The sequence below is a fragment of the Condylura cristata genome, unplaced genomic scaffold (genome assembly GCF_000260355.1).
Source record: "Condylura cristata isolate star-nosed mole 26May11 unplaced genomic scaffold, ConCri1.0 scaffold00002, whole genome shotgun sequence".
Taxonomy (NCBI): Eukaryota; Metazoa; Chordata; class Mammalia; order Eulipotyphla; family Talpidae; genus Condylura; species Condylura cristata.
Window position 1 is genome coordinate 82,302,706 of NW_004567103.1, and position 11,995 is coordinate 82,314,700.

The 11,995-nt window shown below is 38.9% G+C and overlaps 1 protein-coding gene across 5 annotated transcripts in view; it reads right to left on the reverse strand.

The window, feature by feature from the left end:
* CLASP1 (cytoplasmic linker associated protein 1) overlaps positions 1–10,344 on the reverse strand; it is a 261,001-nt gene extending 250,657 nt beyond the window's left edge. For 3 of the 5 annotated variants that reach the window (XM_012727159.1, XM_012727144.1, XM_012727136.1), the window contains exon 1: positions 10,122–10,343. The gene's annotated coding sequence lies outside the window, so the exon portion shown is untranslated. Of the gene's footprint in view, positions 1–10,121 lie in introns of all 5 variants that reach the window. The other 2 variants (XM_012727152.1, XM_012727132.1) reach the window with 1 other exon arrangement.
* Between the last annotated feature and the right edge of the window lie 1,651 nt (positions 10,345–11,995).

The following is an 11,995-nucleotide window of genomic DNA, read 5'->3' on the forward strand; positions in this document are numbered from 1 at the left end:
GTAAAAAATAAAAGAAAAAATAACCCCTTTCTTTGTTTTCATTTTAAGGATCATTCATTTAAGTAAATAAGGATAAGCAATGAATGAATAAGCAGCATCTCAGATGGTAAAAGTGCTCAGAAAACAAGATGCCAAGAAATATCTACTTAGAAGTCAAAACCAACTGGAAAACAAAACACAAAAGCCAACCTTCAAGCTGAGTCTTCCTTTCACTGACATCTGGACCATAGATTACAAAATGACTCCCATGGGAGGTCTGATCACTCAGGACAAGTAACATTAGACTCTAACTGAACACTAAAGAGTATGATGGAGGGAAATCTGATAATACAGACTCAGATCACATTCTTTCTAGTTAACTTTTGGGACTTTTAGGTAAAAGAAATATAAATAATATTTAACATTTTGGTAGGAAAGTAATATACACTATTGCATGAACTCCAAATAATTTTTAAAACTAAAAGCATCTGTCAAAAATGAAAAAGCAATTCTAGATATATAAAATGACATGAAGAGTGAGTGAAGTTCACACTCACTCAATTAAATGACAAGTTAAATTTTTTTTCAATCACTCATTAAATGAGCTCCATGTGATGCAACGTGAAGTGGGGTTCATCGAAATGTTTTATGTCATATAAAAAAAATTCTTAAAAATTCTGAATTACCTGAATACTATCAATCCCTATATTTGAGGAAATTACTTAGAAGGAGGTAAGATTAAAATGTTGAAGAACTCTAAAATCTTTTAGAATTTTCTGTAATTGCCCAAACATATTCATAAAGAACTTTGTGTACCTTTATAACTTAATCCATCTATACTAAGTGCATCAACTTGGTGGTGCTAGACTGGGCATTGGAGGGATGAGAGGGTTGGAAATTGGGAAGGAACTATATACTTACCTCATTATAATCTACTCTGAAACACAAACCACTTAAAATAACTATACAAAATTAGAAGAAAGGAATGTCAATCACATTTCTTAAGTACCTAGCAGCAAAGCTACAATACACACTAGACACATTCACACATCTTGTATAAAGGAAAGAAAACAGTACTGGCAGAGGGAGTGAGGATGAGGAGGGTTGACAGCTGAGTGAAAAACCCAAAGTATGAATGAATGAGTCATACAGCAAATAAGTAATTTAAAAATGTCTATCAATCTTCCACAAATGGTGTTGGCAAAACTGGATAGCAACATGTACCCTACACACACAATAAATAAAAATTAACTCAAAATGGATCAACAATCTGAAGGTAAGAGTCAAAACTGTAAGACTCTAAAAACACACAGGAGTAAATCTTCACACAATGGATTCGGCAAGAGATTCATAAATATGACACCAAAACATGAGAAAAGAAAAGACAAACTTGGACTTCATCGAAGGTAAAAATTTTTGTGTATCAAATGACATCATCAAGAAAATAAAATGATGGCCTACAAAATGTAACAGAGGAAGCACCTTTCTATTTGCTCAATAGGATGCTGCCCAATTCCTGAATCACCTAGAAAAAAACAAATGGACCTTTAATTTTTTTTAAAGTGCAGGCGAAATGTTTGCAATTCTGTCTAGCAAGAATTTAGTATCAAAATTACATATGAATTTCTAAAACTAAAAAGCAGAGACATGCCAATTTTAAAAAGGACAGAAGAATTGAATAGTTACCTCTCCAAAGACATTCAAATGAGCAATAATCACATGAAGACACTAAACATCCTACAAATCATGCCTACTAGGTATGATGATAATTAAAAGAACGACTACTTCATACCTACTAGGACGATGATAATTTAAAAAGAAAATAACAGTGATGTGGAGAAATTAAAATGCTCTAAATTTAAAACCCTCTCTGATGTTACTATTGGAAATATAAATTGGTATAGACAATGTAGAAAAGTTTGGTAGTTCCTCAAAAACCTAAACTGAATTACTATGGGACCCAGCAATTCCACTCCCTCGCTATATATCCCATACACTTGCAAAAAGAGACAGAAGCAGAAATATATAAATCAATGCTCATCACAAAAAGCAGAAACCACAGGGCCTCTCTGGTGGTGCAGAAGTTAAGTCTCGATGCTATCAAGCTGTCCCCAGCCACTGCAACATGAGTTCGAACCCCACCCAGGGAGCTAACCTACTTGGCACAGTACACCACTGTCTTGACCATTGCTCCCTTTAGCCGTGTATTTCAGTAGATCTGACTGCTCCCCTTTCTATCTCTGGTGAGTCCTCTCATCCCCCATACCTCTGGCCTACGCCCCAGTACTTAGATGCATAAATAAATAAATCTAAAAAAAAAGTGGAAACCATATGATCAATAGTTTAATGGAGAAACAAAAGATGGGCAGCAGTCCCTCCCCCCCCAACAGGGGATATATTCCAGGGGATATACTGCCTGAAACTGCAGACAGTACCAATCCCTAATTTGGGGGAGGGAAGGGTTTCCCCCTTACATATACATGCCCCTGATAAAGTTTAACTTCTAAGTTAGGCACACCGAGAGGTTAACAACTAATAAAACAGAGCAATTACAATAAGATACTGTAATAGAATTTATGTGAATACAGTCTCCCCAAATATCTTTTTATACACATTATTAAACTGTGGCTGACTATAGGCAACTGAAACCGTGGGAAATGAAGCTGTAGGAGAACGGTTACTGTACATGCATTTTTAATGAAATACTATTCAGCAATTAAAAAGGAATCACATTCCTCACATGCTACAGCATGACTGAACCTTGAAACAGCATGACTGAACCTTGAAAACACTGTGTAAGTCAAATTCATTGGTGAAAAAAGGATAAATACTGTATGCTTCTACTTATACGAAATGTCTAGAATATGCAACTTCATAGACACAGAAAACAGATTAGAGTTACCAGGAGCTAAGGGGAGAGACAAATGCAGATTTATTACTTAACTGAGTTTCTGTTTGTGGTAATGAAATAGTTTTGGAAGCAGAATGTGGTGATGACGGCACAGAAATGTAAAAGTAATTAATGCCTCTGAATTTATACTGAAATGGTACTTTTTAATGTTATATCCTTAATCACAATAAAAATTAAATGTAAACGTTTATATCAGCTCTTTAATAATCTGTGCTTCCCAAGAAGAGATTTCCATTCAGGGATCAAATTCTGAAATGGACTGTCACACCTGATCTAACCCTAATGGAAACCCTAGTGGGAAGCTTGTAACTTCACAGGCTGCCAAGTTGCTACCAGCTCACTTTCTCCCAAGGCAGCCACTGACTTTTGATGAAGCAAAAATAACCTTTGTTGGGGAAACAGAGACTAACGGAAAGGAAGCTGAAGAATCTAAAAGTCAAACTCTGCTACTTTGTAACTACAAGCTGTGTACAATTGTGCCACTTCTCTAAGCTTCCATTCTCTTTCCTCTCATTTTCAATGGAAGTAGCATTTGACTTTAAATGTTGCTGTTAAGTATACCTACAGCACCCAGGATAGTGTCTGGCAAATGTTGGATGTTTCATCTGTGATAGCTACCGCTATTGTGACAAAGGTCTCATTTCCACCCTTGGGTCACACAAAGGCTGAGCAGGTCACAGCTTGGATCTGGAGAATTCTGACTTATCACAAGTTAAAACAGGGTCATGGAACCACGCTAAGACTTCAGAGAAGGAAATGTTTTTATGTAGTTTAACTACTTGAGAAAGACTAGCTTAATTGTCTCTAGAATGAACTCAGCTCCTCTTCATTAGGAAGGCCCTTGCTGCACAATTCATTCTCTCAATACAACAGGCCTCTGTTAGCATGTCTGAGCAACTGTTCATAACAAAGTCTGACTCAACCCACAGAAAAGACACAGTGAAGGACTGAGCTGAAAATCCACTCAACGGTGGCGCCCAGGTAGCTCTCAAACTTTAGTAGCCTCAGAATCACTTGAGAAATCTGTTACAAAAACAGACACCTCACCCGTAACACCAGACATTCCCATAACTAATAAATGTCAAGCAAGGCCCTTGAGACCTAGTGTTTAAAGAAGTACTTGAAAGGTAGGTGGCAAAAATGTTGTGATATTACATTCTTTTTTTTTTCACATGTACCATATCTTATTATTATAAGATTACATTCTAATGTTAACAAATAAGCCAACACACCCTACAAAGGAAAGGCTCTTTCCCTCCATACCTATCTAGAAAAGCAGTAACTTTTGCAAAGACAGAAGCAGCAACCTAAAAAGAAAGAGAGCATCTAAATGTAATATTCAACTGAAAGTGCATATAATATTCAACTAAAGTGCATATATGAGAGTCCTTCCTTATTGCTTTTTCTTTTTAAAATACAAAGAATGTACCATTCTATATCTCTCATGGTAACAGAAATACACTTAAATTATCAGAAGTTGGCAAAAATTTTGTGAAATTGGTTCATCCTTAGATTGCAAAGGAAATTATTAACTGGCATAACTTTTTAGTCAGCAAGTAAGCAATATGTATCAGAAGTCATCCAATAATCTCCCTTTTAATTTACCCAAAGAAAACAACACAAAAGAAACTATATGTAAAAAGAAAGTCCCTATTGAATCCATTGTGTTAGTACTATCCAAAAAAAAACACAAAACAAAACAAAACATAAGCATGTCAGGATCCCATGCCAAAACCTGACCTTTCAACTCATTATAAAGGTATTAAAAATTTTAAAGATGCATACTATGTAGTTACATGGAAATCACTCACAAAATATATATTTAAAGTTACTCACTGAAAATATAGACACATGGACAGCTTAAAGAGTGATACATTAAGAAATAAGAGCATCTATTTAGGATGATCTGACGTGGGATTTCCTCCTCTAGACTCTTAATTTCCTATACTATTGCTATATCATTGTAATAAGATTACAAGTAAATTTTACTATGCTTAAAAAGTTAACTGACAGGCAGCAAGTAACTGAGCCAGCTATCCTACAGAAGACACAAACAGGTCATGCTAATAACAGGTCCAGCAGGCCAATTCTAGATTTTTTTCACAAAAAGATAAATCTTGATTAACAGATCTATGTACCTATTAACCACAGAATTTACATTTTTTTTTAAAAGCAAGTAATAAGCATTAAAGCTAGGAAGATATCTGGTTTGGCAGCTATTTACAAGGTAAAGAGATCAAAGAGTTCATGAACCACAACTTCAATATAAAACAACAAAAATTTGTAGCCAAGAGGCAGTTAACATGATAAGAATATTAGCCCAAGAATTCTCATGCTAATTCTAGCACATACTAGGATTTAACTTGCAGATCTTTATTTCTCATTTGTAAACTGATAGGATGATGATGCGATCTCCCCCTGCTTAGCTCAGAGAGCTGTGAAGGGTGTTAAATAAGATTATGAATGTAAAAGTGCTTTGAAAATAAGGGTGGGGGCTGAGCTTAAACATGACTTCTTATATTGAAGACATTCAGTCTTACATCCGTAGTTTGCTTTTACATAAGCTTATCAATAAGAATCATTTAATGTCTTACAATACTGATCATTTTTAATATATATTTATTTGTTCTGAATATAACATTAATACATGTTTATTGAGAAAACTATAAATAACAAAATAGGTCAAATTTTAATGCACAGATCAGTGCCATTAGTACTTCTATACTAACAGCCTTTAAAATTATGTGTATTATGTCATTATATACTCTGCAACAATATTATGTGTGTTATAATTTAAACTAGTTTTTTCCCACCTACATAGATCACATTTTACATATACTTAAATGTTAAGAACATGGTTTTAAATGATTATTCCAATTTCTGATTTCCATAAATAAAACGATAATGAATATCCTCATATCAAGAAAAAAGACATACATATCCTGTAGAAGATACACTTGTCCAAATAGGTCATGCTAACAGAGGGCCAGCAGGCCAATTCTACACTTTTTTCACAAAAAGATAAATCTTGAGTAATGTCTCTATATAACTATTAACCACTGAATGTACATTTTTTAAAAAAGCAAGTATAAACACTAAATATAGAGGTGTATGTGTGTGTGTGTGTGTGGGTGTCTGTGTACATGTATCTAGCAAAGAGTAACAGTGTTCAGGATACATTCCAAACTGGTAAGTGTGTGTCTCCCACAGGACCTGAGATGTGAGGTCATACCTTTCCCTTTCTCTGCATTTGTTCAAATCTTTGGAGAAGAGCCTATTTACCTTTACCTGGTAATTTTTTTTTCTTTTTTTTGTAGAAGTAAATGCAAGCACTGAGAAAATTAAGAGCACAGGGCTCCCAAACTTTGAGTTTTTAAGTATCACCTGGGGATTAAAACTGTAGCTGCCCAAGCCCCATGCAACCTTAACTGTCCCAAATCTCGGGGTAAACAGGAATAAGGCCAGAGCATCTGTGTAATAAGCTCCCCAAGTGGTTCTGGTGACCGAATTACTGCACTACTATTACTACATCACTCCTAATTCCTACCATGCCATTAGTATTAACTCCTACCATGAGTACATGGTAGGAATTCCAAGTATCATTTACTATATGCCAGTCACTATTCTCAGCACTTTATTTAATTCTCAGAATACCCCAATACTGTCCTCCCTTAACTTTCATTTTATAGATGAGAACATTAAAAAACAAAGACATGGTCAAAGTGTCCCCTGACCCAAAGACACAGGGCTTGTAGTGACAGATCCAGAATGTACAACAAACTTTGAAACTCACTGACAATTTCCAAATCTAGGACAATAGCTGCATACTCAGGTGAGGTCATACCAAATTCTATTTCATTTCAGATATTATTTAATAGACACTAGCGAAACAGATTTTGCATTAACTGAACAAAGCATGGTAAATCATATTAAATCAGAAGGGGACAAAGGATCTAAGGCTGATTACATACTTTCAATAGTATTCACATCAATTCACATCTCCCCTATAAGACAGGGAAACCCTGAAGTGTAAGGATCATATATGTCTTTTTAACTGATGTGTAATTAAAGAAGGGTTTTAAGGTTTGAATTAATCAATAAATCCAGAAATGGTCTGATGACTGCACTAGGAAATGAAGAGCTACTATGTAGAGAAGAAACAATTCATGTTGCCTCATGTAGCAAAATGAAAATCAACAGGTAAAAGAGAAGGAGCAGATTTGGATAAATCTGAAACATACCACTAGCATCCCAGATCTACCCCATAGCAGAGAAGCATGTCTGCAATTAGAGGCTGATCACCAGAACATAGGAGAGAGAAGGCAGAATGTTGGACGATGGGGCCTGTAGAGCTCTTCTGAGGCTCAAATTCTAATATTCGAAGTTATAACAGTTGTTTCTTTCATCATTCTACCATGACTAAGAAGTCCCAAGTAATAAGCAACAAAGGACACCAAAAAGTATTCAACCAACTTCCAGTTCTATCAAGGATTCAAAGAGTAAATGCACTGGAGTCAAAGTTCCAATGAGGACAGTAATAGAAAAGCAAACAGCAAGATGTGAGGAGGAGACCTTCAGGTAGGAAACAAGAAGGAAGTCAACAAAGATGTTATGCAAGAAAATGCCATCATTTGAGCACAACTGACCTTAAACTTTCGGGATCAATGGAGAGAACTACGTTGAAGCTGACCTAAGAATATGAGGAAAAGCCTTCCGAATGACAGTAATGTTGTAAGCAAGAGAGCCTAGAAAGCCCTGGGGTGATGACAAATTGGCCAGAGACAATAAGTAAATTCTGGTGTTAAAAAGAAAAGTCTTTAGAGGTCACTTAGTCAAACACACACATAGTTTAGAGAGGGTGCCCTACTACCATTGAGTAAATAAAGGTTAATTTACTTTTTTTAATTGCAGTTTATAACCTTTATAGTCTTGCTTAGTTTTTAAGACTCATAGATCTTTCCCTTATTTTATAAGAAATCTTTTAAATAATTTTTTAAACAATGTTATTTTTTTGCTACTCTCCACTCTTTCTACTAAACTGGCAATTCTACTTGCAGTTTGCAAAGATGATCATTTTAAATAACTCAGCTCTGAGTTTAATATTTTCAATTCCTAACTTACGATAATAATGAGGAAAAAAACACTATAATCTAAAATAAAAAAACCTACACCTTTAAGTAGAAGGTTAAGAATAAACAGAATCCAAAAAATAACTCTCAGGTCCAAGACACGACCTCAACTTACAAACAAAAATTACCTAAGAAAACCGAATTAACAGATTCTGAAACAGAATCTCTAAATCCCAAGCCAATGAGCAAAATATAACACATCTGTATGATAAACTAAAATGTTCTGCTAGCCAATCATTTCTCAACATCCTTGTCAAACTATTTTAAGGATCTGAAATCCTGCTCTATAAAAAGCAAGTTCCATCGTCCGAACCACATTTTATCCAGTAGTCACTAAAGCATAACACACCAAGCTTCAGATTTTTGCTTCCTATTTGTAAAAATCTGCTTACCTCTTTTCATAGAAAGTTCAATCTGTAACCAAAAGCCAGACAAATTATCCAGGAGCTTTCAGTACCAACATTAATTTAAGCTATAAACTTCACTACAGCCTTTTAAGCATTTACAACTTAAATGGTAACATGAAGATACCATCACCACCCCCAACGGTACGGTCTCTTCAAAGGAGTTCTGACTTTCATTAACCTTAGTTGAGAGAATACAAGGTATGGCTGAAAACCCCTTTATAAAACTAAAACTTGAAAAATCTAAAACACTGCTATCATTAGCTAATAAACTATGAATTACTGTAAAAAAATTTGAGTAACAACTGTTTTAAGAAGGGGGACAATTACACAACTTTACAAAGATGAATCAGCAATGAGTTCACCAAAATTTAAATCTTTCCTACTAAATGGATAAAATAAATAATACTCTAACTATGGGACACCGGTGGTATTTTTCATATCTGCATCAATATATTTATTCAACTCCCTTGATGAGCTAAAGGCGCCCATACTGATGGATCCCTCATAGCAAGAACATAGTAAATGTCACTAGTAGTAACAGTAGTAATTATAATAATTCTTAAAGCCAACATATATGGGGGGGGGGGGGAATGCACATAGCAGCATGCAAATGTTTCCCCATTCTGACTCTTCAGCATCAGTGCCTCCCAAAGGATTAGGAGAATCTAAAGCTCTCTCACTGCCACATCTCCAAATTAAAGTATCAAGTTTCAAGAGCTTACAGATTCTACGAATGGTCAGTATCTAATGAACGAACCCCACTACAGAAAAACTCACCCAGGTGCAACACAACATGCTTTACGGGTTCACCTAATTTTTTGTTTAATTTTCAGAGACAAACATAACTATTTTAAAAGCATTATGTAATAAGTTAGGCTCTGGAAAACCCCATACTTATCGGAGCGGCTCGGACACAGAAAATGAAAAGCAAAATTCGATTAGCTCCATTGTACCCAACCCAGCTAACGTGCAAGATCACACACTCATCTTCGTCAGAGCGTCTCTGCCAAAACCAAAGAACAACAAAGGCAAGTTGAGGAGGCTGCACAAGGCTTATTAACTCAGCACTTGTCGGCTTTCCCAGATTCCGCAAGCAGCTCTCCGCGGACCCCAGGGACTAAGGCGACCCTCTGCATCCCGCTGGGCCGGCCACTCCGCTCGGCGCCGCCGGATCAGCTTTTGTCTGACGGGGCCCGGAGCCCCAGCCGCCCGCCTCCCCGGCACCCCTTCCCTCTGGATCTTTCTCCACACCCATCACTCGCCGATGACTAGTTGTTGTGGGTTTTTCTCCCTTACCCCCTCCCCTTGCAATCCCGGGCTCCTTTCAAACCCGACTTCGGGTTCTCCTACCCAGCCCCGGAGACTCCGGTCAGTAAGGGGGCCCGGGGTGGGGTCTGGAGAGGGAAAGAGAAAGGGGCACACAAAGCCGGCTGACCCCACTTTCCCCCTCCCCCCGCGCTCTTTGCAAAGCAGCCTGGGATCAGCGACCTGCGGGTTGGAAAAAACAACCCTCCCATCCCGCTCAACGCCGGCTCCCACCTAAGGGCCGCCCCCTCCCCCCCAAAGTGCACCCTAGAGCCGATGACAGGGCTGGACATCGTCCCCACCCAGACTCAGCGCCCGCCACCGCAGGAGACGGGGCAAAGGCCTGGGAAGGCTGGGAATCGAAATTTCCTCGCCCGACCCGGTACTTACAGCCGTATTATTCGCTACTGTTGCTGCTGCGGACAGGCAGCCGCCGCCTTCTCCTCCACCCCAATGAGGTTAAGCGCTTGGTGCGGGGATTAAAAAAAAAAAAAAAAAAAAAAAAAGAGGCAGCCTAGGGCGCCTGCGCAGTGCGGTTTCCCTTTTTCCCCTTGCCGCCACCGACCTGGCTGGACCATAGAGATTGTAAACGAAACCAGAGCGGCCACTGCCTCTCTATGGTAACGCCCCGCGCAGGCGCCGGCCTGGCGGAGCCCGGCTCCCGCAGCCGCGGGTCCCAGGAGCTTTCAGCAACTTTGAGGACGTCATTTGACTCCGATGGGGACCCGTAGAGTGCAGGCTCTTTGAGGGTAGGGTGTCAGGAGTAATTGGGCCCCGAGAGGAGTTGCGGCAAAGTTCACTCTCAGTCAAGGAGGATCGCTACAAGCGGCCACGGAATAGAGCACCAGCAAGGTGGCACTGCTGTAGTAGAGCTAAGGAGGAAGCTGAAAAGCCTAGATGAAAAGTCGTCCGACCGACACTTCCTTCCGTCGGGAGTCTTCTACCCGAAGGAAAGGCCTTTCACTTCTGGGTTAGGAGCATCCCGCCCTCCCCGTCGGGCAAAGTGCTTGAAGGAAATTGTGCCCTGCAACTTCCCGTACCGGGGGTTGCGTCCGCTCCCCCTTTCTTTCCCCTTGGCGCGGATTCATAAGCCGGAAACACAACTTCTTAACGGTTCTGAGCGCTTTGAGAGTCGATCGGCCAGGATACCTAGAGATAGCCTACCAGGAGCCCTTTCTTATTTGATTCCCTCCACAAACATCCCTGTTTCCGCCCTGCTTCTCGCATTCCTCTAGGATGTTATGGGGGGAAGTGTCCGGAAGGTAGAACGCTGTACAAATTACAGAACCGCCTTTAAGGATCCTGAAGTTTTGCCGCTCCAAACCCCTACGATCGCCGGTGGCTTGACATTAAAATACACTGCGTCACGAAAGTCACTTAGAGCGTAAGTTAGCCGCCCTTCTTCTCCACGTGCAGTGCATTGAGTTTTCACTGGCATCTCTCTGGTCTGAGCTTCGAGCTGGAGGCATGGGGGAGGGGGCAGGGGGTGCTGGTGGAGAGGTGCGGAGGAACTGAGAGCCTAGACCCTGAACCTCTCGGTTCGGTATAGTGTAGAAAAGGAGAGGTCCTTGGTCTAAGTGAAATGGGGTGAGAGGTGGGCACATAGGAAAAAATGACTAAGTTTGATAAATAGGGTAATTTATTTCTAAGTAGTTTATTTCACTAAGCCCAAGGTTCATTCACGTTCATTCAGAATTTTCTTAAGGCTACATAATACAAACATAAACGTTTGAGTTGCTTCCACCTTTGACAGTTAAGAACAATGCTGTACAATAGGTACGTTAATCACTTTAAAACCCTGCTTTCAATAGGATGGGGAAGGTTTTGAAACCAAGTAAAGGAATGCATAGGATTCCATATCCTTGACTAGGGTTGGTAATATAGTCAATAAACTTTTTAGAAAGTGACCTCCGCAGTGGACGCTCAATATATACTCCATTTATATAAAGCATTTATGAAGACTTTTAAGATATGTCAAGCATCATATTACTGCTTTGTGTAAGATGTTGTTATACATTAAATCTATCAAAATAAACATGAGTCAATTGTCTTTTGCCACATTTTATGGGGGAGAAAAATCAAGGTTCCATGTTAGTCTGTTGACAAAGGGAAGTCATTAGCCACACTCACTGCAAGTGATTTAGAAACAATTCCATGGAGCTCGGCCTCAGTGGGCATTGACCATTCACTGGTTTGGACAAAGGATATTGAAAGAAAGCAATTCACATGCAAGTGTGCGTTTTCACAAGAGAATAAATAGACTG